This window comes from Octodon degus, unplaced genomic scaffold (assembly GCF_000260255.1).
Source record: "Octodon degus isolate 3935 unplaced genomic scaffold, OctDeg1.0 scaffold00154, whole genome shotgun sequence".
Lineage (NCBI taxonomy): Eukaryota > Metazoa > Chordata > Mammalia > Rodentia > Octodontidae > Octodon > Octodon degus.
Genome location: NW_004524730.1, coordinates 4,121,811 through 4,130,410, shown reverse-complemented (window position 1 = coordinate 4,130,410; position 8,600 = coordinate 4,121,811). Strand labels below are relative to the sequence as shown.

General features: G+C 41.8%; 1 pseudogene; it reads left to right on the top strand.

Moving 5' to 3' along the window:
- The first annotated feature begins 6,824 nt into the window (after positions 1-6,824).
- On the top strand, positions 6,825-7,880 carry LOC101576978 (annotated as a pseudogene).
- Positions 7,881-8,600: the final 720 nt, after the last annotated feature.

Sequence of the window (8,600 nt, the reverse complement as noted above, 5' to 3'; positions counted from 1 at the left end):
GGTTCTTTGATGTGCTCATTGAAGGTTGACTCACACGGGTGAACTCTGGGCTGTGGTGCTGCTTCTGAAAAGTGAGGCAGCAGGACAAACTGGAGTTGCAGGAGACGCTGGTGTCAGCTCTGCCTCCTACTTCTGTCCACAGGTCATTTGGTCCCTATGCCTGCCCTGGGCCACAGCCCAAACCCCATAGGAATGAATGTGACTTCCCCAAGAACATTGTACGTAGTAAAGAACAATGAAAATTTTATTTGTGTGTTACTAAGAACAACAAATTATGGTGATTAAGAGCACAAAAGACTTGGTACCTTAAACCTTGCTCTACTACCTAATAATTATTACAATTAATTATTCTGTATTATTTCTATTATACAAAGTCACTTGTAAGTGGCCTTGGGTAAGTGAATGAACTTGCTGACCCTCAACTTTGTCACCTTCTGCACAGAGTCGTCAAAAATTAAATCAGACGATGGGCATCACTCCCGGAGCCTGGTGTCCAGGATATAGCAGGTGCTCAGGAAGTCTCAGATATGATTATTTGTAGTTACAAGGCCTTTAAGGGGACATAAAGGCCTAGGAATATCCCTTTCATTGAAATCCATGAGAAGGAATATTCTCTAGTGTAATCAAAGTGGCATAAATCTTAGAGTTAACACTTCCTACCTCCTGTTCTTACTTCAGAGACTTTGACTGAATCTCTTTCTAATGTGGAGTTCCTCAAGTAGAGCAATAGAGATCATAGTTCCTGCCTCCTACTTCCTGAGGGTGATCCATAAACATTTTATAAATACAAGGATGAGATGCCAGTCTGCAGCATGGAGAGAGAGCTGTATATATGGTAGGTAGTGTTTTGGGGATGGACTCACCTCCATCTCAATGGCAAAGCCTTCTGTGGTCCACTCAGCTTAAAAGTCCTTCCCAGCCCCCAGTGTCCATCCTCTAGGCTCCCAGCCTCTGTTGGGAGCAGCAGCTACTCCCAGTGTCCCCGCGCCTACTTATAACTACCAGCCATTCCCCAACAGAAATCTGGACTGATGACTCTAAAGCTAGAAACCAAATCACATGGCTTCCTTGTTTCTACCCTCACTGCCATTGTCTTCAGCGTAGGTTCCTGGCTTCAAGCCTGATCTGCTCCCCTTGACCTGTCCAGTGGCATCTTCCTCTCCTCCTCCTGCTCACTTTGACCCAGCACTATGGTCCCTACTGTCTCTTTGAAGCTTCAAGGCATTGGGTGCTCCTTCCACCTGGATCTTTCTCCACCAGCTCTCTCCTGCTCCTTCTTTCCCTCTGTTCACATTTTTCATCAGAAAGGCAATCTGACTGTCTCCTTCTCCTTCCACCCGTGCTTCCTTTGACAGTAGATATCATCTTGTATCTATGGTAGTTGCCACTCCTGACCAGTCTTCTTTCTATTTTTTGAAATGATTCCTCTCTATGTTCCCCCAAAATCTAACCCCTCTGAGATAAGACGCTTTGTGCACATCGCTCATCCTTGTATCATCCATGCTTCATACAGGCCCTGTCACAAGGTAAGTGCTCAATCAATGCTGGATAAATGAATATAGATTACTTGCTATGTGCTGGGCACTGATTAGGGTATCCTCAATTTGGAGATGTATATGGTGTATTGTTCTTAATATAGTTTAATATTGTAAGAGAGATAAGCTGCAGATATTATTCAAGAACAAAAGAAAGATAAAGGAATTTAAATAAAATGGGCATGATATTGAGGATGGTAGAGACATCCCAAGGTGGCCAATAAGACCTGAATCTTTAAAATCATGCACCAAATTAAAATGCCACCTCCCAAGTACATTACATCAAATAGAAATGGAATATATCTCATTGTTTGTAAACAAATGCTTCCTATTAATGTCATTGTTGCTTTGTGTAATGACAATTCATTTGCACTTGCTCCTCCAAAACTCAGAGACTCTATTTTAAGGTGGTTCCTTTCTTTCTTGTACCCCAGCAAGGAAAGCCCCAGACCTTCAAATTTCAACCACAAAGCTCTGAATTCATGAGGAGACCATGGGAGGTGTTTCAAGGAGTGGGAAGGCGGGAAGGCAGGCTGCGGTATGGCCCTGGGAAATAGCTCCTGCTGCTGCCAGGAGACGACTGTTGCTCAGAGCTCACGAGCCCCACACAGTGTCATCAGGGGAGATGCGGGCGAGTGGCTCACACAGCAACATGCAAGAAGAATTGCTGTTAAAATTATTGTGACAAGTTATATGAAGCACTGAGGGATAGTCCTGAATTCTTGAGAGTGAAGCAATCATGCCCACAGTCATAAAAGTGCCTTGGCAAGTAAGGACAGGAAATGTAATAAAAGGAGGGCCATTGTCTGAGCTCGTAAAGGAGGGGGGTGATTGTGTAGTTACAGTCCTTCATAAAATCCTTCCACACAGGAGAAGGGGAGAGACTCAGGCAGCAGACTATGCCTCCATCATGCACGTTAACCTATACCAGATTGGCTGGCTGAAAAACAACAAGAGTGTGCCATTATTTTACCAAACAAAGAGGCCTTGAGGGATTGACCTGTTATTTTAAATTCAACACAAGGCATGTTCATGAAGAGAAAACTTACCAAGTGATGGTTAAAAAACTTGTACTAGGACCTGTTGTTCTGACTATGTGGCATAAGATAATCAATGACTGAGTCAGGGTAATTAATTCCAGTTTCTATAACAAACAACTCCATAACCTTGGTATCCTAACAAATCGATACAGTGTGGGTCAAAGGAGAGCTTTGCTGCTGGGACTACTTTTCTGGGATATAGAGCAGTAGACACCACCATCTTCAAGGTATGTATGATTCAGAAAGTCACCCTAGGGGTTACCCTCCAGCCCACAGGCAGAAAATAGGGCAAGGATATAAAGGGTTACATCAGGTGTCTTAGAGATTCCTGGGACTTAGAAATATAGTTTACCAAGCATTCTTTCTTTCTGATGTACAGAGATGGAGCAGGAAAAGAAATCTGACAGTGTAGCCTTCAATTCACACAAGAGGAAAAGAAGGCATGCAACAGTTTCAGCGCCAAGCAATGTGGGAGTCCTACACGGAAGATGTTGTCAGGCTGCCTTGCTTGGCAGGCTAGGAGCTCTCCAACACACTGCCCCACATTTCCGGTAAGGTAGTGATAGCTCAGTGGCTGCCCCTTTAACCTCACGGTGGGCAGGGATCCTAGTTCCCCATCTTCCATGATCATACCTGAAGTATGTTTAGGAGAAAAGATTTCCTTAGAGGCAATAGTCTTTGGAGCAGGGTCTTTGTTATTGAAAGATTGAAGGCCCATAGACATTCTAAGCCTCAACCTTTCAAGGATCCTTTTAGCTCAAACTTGTGTTTCTTTGGGGATGCCATTCTCCCCAAAGCTCAGGAACTTGTGATCCTCCTGTTTCCAGGCAGGTCCAGTTAGCAGTAACTTTCTGGCCCATATTTTTCAAGCCTATTTTACTTTCTTGGCCTGTCTTTCCCTGCGAGTTTCATGCTATGTGGAGACCATCAAGGTGAACTGGAGAGGCCGCTTTCTTCATCTGATCTTTGTTACAGTGTTTGGGCGCACTATTCTCTTATTCATTTATGTATTTATTTATTTATTTATCTTTTCTTTTCTTTGTCTTTTGTATTTCAGGGAAAGGTCTACAGGGTGTTCAGGGTCTCACTACTAGATTGGACTTGTAGTGATCTGCCTGTTTACAGCCTCCCAAGAGCTCAGATTACAGGCTGGCGCCATCACGCCCAGGCTCAATTGCCATCTCAGTGTGCCCCAGGAGCGGGGCCAGCATGGCAGGCCTGGAAATCAAACCCCAGCTTCTGAGCCTACTTGCAGGTGCTTTAATCCACTGAGCTATTTGGCCTACCCTATCTTTCCATTTATTTCATATAGGGTCTCCCTAGGCAGCTTGGACTCATAGTGATTTCCTGTCAGTCTCCCCAGCACTGGAATTAGAGGTGTGCACCATCAAGCCATTTTGTTGGCCCACTCAGCATGGGACAGGCATGGCATGTGTTACCGGGGACTGAACTGGAGTCCTCGTGCTTGCCAGGCAGGTACTCAGAACACTGAGCTAGCTCCCCAGGCCTGTTCTCTTATTCAGATCAAGGAGTTTTTTTTATCTTACTTTTTGCTTTGGAGTCTAGAATCAGCTTTTCTTATCCTCCAAGGTCCCACATCTCTGGACTCTTCCATTACCATCCATTTTTGCTTGTAAAGCAGCTAATGGTCCTCTGAGCACATCTTGTGTTGGCAATGCCTTGTCCAACAGCCAGTGTTAGGCAAGCACTCCCAACGTTCGATTTTCTACTGGACACAGGGCCATTATTACCTTCAAATCTACCCCCATCAGAGGTCCTATTTCTTGGATCCATTCCTGCAACAAATACTGAGACCCAGTGTGTTTCAGAAAAATAAAAATCCCTCCAGGTACTCTGCACAGAAAGGGATTTAATGCAAACAATTAAAATCCTGCTCAGTCATTGGAAGTGCTGCGGAGAAAAGAGCAGGAAACTCACTGTACCAGTGAGGGAGACGCACATAAACCAGAAGTCATTTAGTATCAGGGATAATTCCAAGTGTGATGGGTACAGCTAGGACACCTACTGCAACTTGAAGACGAGGAAGGATTATACTTCTTTCTGGTCTTCCCTTTGTTTACGTTTCCACAGCACACGGGCACAAGCTCTCCACAATTCCAGGACAGCAGGGTGCTGTGTTGATCCTTAAGGCACACTACTGGGCTGCAAAACCTAGAGATGATGACGTGACATTCTGATCTGAAATACACTGAGTTTAAAACTAGGAATTAGAAAGTTTATGCTTCATGGCTTCCAAATAACATCTAGGTTTCTCAGTATGACCCACAAGGGCATTCATGGCCTGTCTTTTACCTCCACCGTCTTTCCTCCTGCTGGGTACTTCCCCAGGTTTTGTTACCATCAGGCAAAATTAACCTGCACTTTTCTAACATGACACATGCTCTCAGTCTCCAGGCTGTGTCTCTGGCTCAGAATACCCTTGACTAGATAGTTCTATGCATCTGCAGAAAATTTTTAAAAATATTTTTAACTAATTAAAAGCAGAAATACAATTTAGCAGACTTTTTTTTGGTGCAGTGAAAGTGGTGCTATGGGAGAAATTACAGCATTATATGTATATATTAGAAAAGATAAAATAATTAAAAGTAATAATCTAAATTTACCTCTATAGGTAGCTAGAGAAAAGAGGGCAATCTGTGCTTAAAACATAAAAACAATTAGATTCTTAAAAATCAATGAAATTTAAAGCAAGAAAATGATAGAAGAAAGATAGTTCTTTGTAACATTCAATAAAATTAATAAATATTCATTTTAATCAAGTGGTAAAAAAGAGGCAGGTCACAAATTACAATATTATAAATGAAAAATAGATCATTGCTACTGCTCAGATAGATTTTAAAGAATTAAAAAATAGCATGAGTAATTTTCTTTGATGATTGACATAAAACAGATTTCTTAAAACTATGTCAAAATTGATTTCTTAAAAATTATCAAAATTTACACAAAGAGAAATAGATACTTTAGATAATCCTGCACCTAACAGACAAATCAATAACCATCAATCTTTAAAGAAATCCCACCAGAGTGAGATGATTAAAGTGGTGAATGCAATAAATATTTAAAGAAGAAATGATATCAATTCTCCACAATCTTTTCCAGAAATTAAATGTAAGCTTTCTATTTTATAACTTATTTCTGTGAATCTAGCATTACCTTCACACCAAAAATAAAGAAATTATAACAAAAGTACAAACCAATATCTCTTATACACATCAATGCAAAAATTTCTTAGCAACAGCAAAAATGGCAAATGGAATCTAGAACCATATAAGTAGAATTATGCACCACAACCAAGTGAGGTTTATTCTAGATATTTAAGGGTGGTTCTGCATTTGAAAAAAAATTACTATAATCATAGGCTAAAAAAGCATATATCTTATGATTATATCAACCAATAGAGTAAACATTTTTGACAATACCTATTCATGATAAAACTTTCAGATAACTAGAAATAAAGAGAAACTTAAAGAAAAACTACCAAACAGCTACAGCTAACATGGATGGAATATTAAATGGAACAATACTTAGAGCTAAGATTAGGAGAACGTAAATATGTCTTTTTTCATTACTGTTCAACTCTATACCAGAAGTCTATGTTAGTGTATATGCAAAAGTAAGTATCAATAAAGAAATAAAAAGTGAGATGGGGCAGAGGAGATAGCTCAGTGATCTAAGCACCTGCCTAGCAAGCACAATGACCCGGGTTCGATTCCTGGTACTGCGTGGCATATCGGCCCCACACCAGCTCTGAGGAACCCAGAACAGGCCACTGAAATCAGGAGTGGTGGTACTCGCGTGCAATCCCAGCACTGGGGAGGCTGAAACAGGAGGACCACTGAGTCCAAGCCACATAGTGAGACCTTGTACCAAATAAAAAGGTATTGGAGGTAGAGAACAGTTACACCATAATGTGAATGTAATTAATGCTACTGAATGTGTACTTAAAAATGGCTTAAATGGTGAGTTTTTGTTGTGCATATTTTATTACAACTAAAGATGAATAAAAGGGCAAGCCAGATAGCTGAGCGGATTAAAGCGCCTGCTTAGGCAGACACATGGGCTGAAGGTGTGATCCCCTAGAGATCTCACAGAACTTTAAGGCATAACAAAAAGTAAATCTTAATGCATACAAATAAAAATTCATTCAGGGGGTCAGCTGATAGCAAGATGGGATAAGGAATGTGATAAAACAATTTTAAGAGTTGGAAGAGGTGAGTCCGGTCTCAAAATGGAAGGCCATGATCCAAAGGAGCGAGAGCAGCTGAGGAAGATGTTTATTGGTGGCTTGAGTGTTGAAACTACTGATGATAGTTTAAGAGAACACTCTGAGAAATGGAGCACACTCCCAGATTGTGTGGTGATGAGAGGTCCTCAAACAGAACGCGCCTGAGGCTTTGGTTCTGTGACTTACTCTTGGTTGAAGAGGTGGATGCAGCAGCGTGTGCTCAACCACACAAAGTTGATGGATGTGTAGGGGAACCAAAGAGAGCTGTTTCTAGAGAGGACTCAATAAAGTCTGGTGTCCATGTAACAGTGAAGCAAGTTTTTTTTGGTGGTATTAAAGAAGATACAGAAGAATATAATTTGAGAGACTACTTTGAAAAATATGGCAAGACTGAAACCATAGACATTATGGAAGACAGGCAGAGTGGGAAAAAGAGGATTTACTTTTGTAACTTTTATCACAACACAGTTGATAAAATTGTTCAGAAATACCACACTATTAATGGGCATAACTGTGAAGTGAAAAAGGCCCTTTTTAAACTAGAGATGTAGTTTGCTGGATCACAAAGAGGCTGTGGAGGTGGATCTGGCAAAGTTATGGATCATGGAGGAAACTTTGGAGGTGGTGGAAGGAATTTTGGTCATCGTGGAAACTTTGGTGGAAGAGGAGGTTACGGTGGTGGAGGAGGTGGCAGCAGAGGTAGTTATGGAGGAGGTGATGGTGGATATAACAGATTTGGAGGTGATGGTGGGAACTGTGGTGGTGGTCCTGGTTACAGTAGTAGAGGAGGGTATGGTGATGGTGGAGCAGGATATGGAAACCAAGGTGGTGGATACGGTGGTGGTGGAAGAGGATATGATGGTTACAGCGAAGGAGGAAATTTTGGTGGTGGGAACTGGGGTGGTGGTGGGAACTATCATGACTTTGGAAATTACAGTAGACAGCATCAGTCAAATTATGAACCCATGAAGTGGGGGCAGTTTTGGTGGAAGAAGTTTTGACAGTCCCTATGGTGGTGGTTATGGATCTGGTGGGGGAAGTGGTGGATATGGTAGCAGAAGGTTTTTTTAAAAAACCACAGAAAAGGGCTACAGTGCTTAGCAGGAGAGAGAGTGAGGAGTTGTCAGGAAAGCTGCAGGTTACTTTGAGACAGTCGTCCCAAATGCATTAGAGGAACTGTAAAAATCTGCCACAGAAGGAACGATGATCCATAGTCAGAAAAGTGACTGCAGCTTAAACAGGAAACCCTTCTGGTTCAGGACTGTCACAGCCCCAGTTTGCAAAAAGTGCAGCTATTGATTAATGCAATGTAGTGTCAATTAGCTGTACACTCCTGAGGTCTTTCGTCTGCTGTAGCTTTGTCTTTTTCTTTCTTTTCATTACATCAGCTATATTGCCCTGTAACTTGTGGTAGTAGTACCAGGAATAAAAAATGAAGGAATTTTTAACTTTTCAAAAAAAAAAAAGTTTTAACTCCATCACAAATACATGAGCACACATGTGACAGCCTCGCAGAAGAGGGTAGGGAAAAAGCTGCCGATCTAAGTAGCTCGAGAAAGGAGTGGAAGCTCTAAGGCTAAGGAAAAGAAACTGCACTGGCTAACAACTCTGATGCCATCACCATAAATACTAGAATTTAACAATTAAGCAGAGGCATGATGAGGAGTGGGCACAAACTTCTCACCATTGGGCGGTGGGTAATGGAGGCGTAAGGACAGGAACTAGAATAATCATGTAAAGAATCAGAACTCCAGTCCTAGCCCAGGTCCGGTGAGTGTG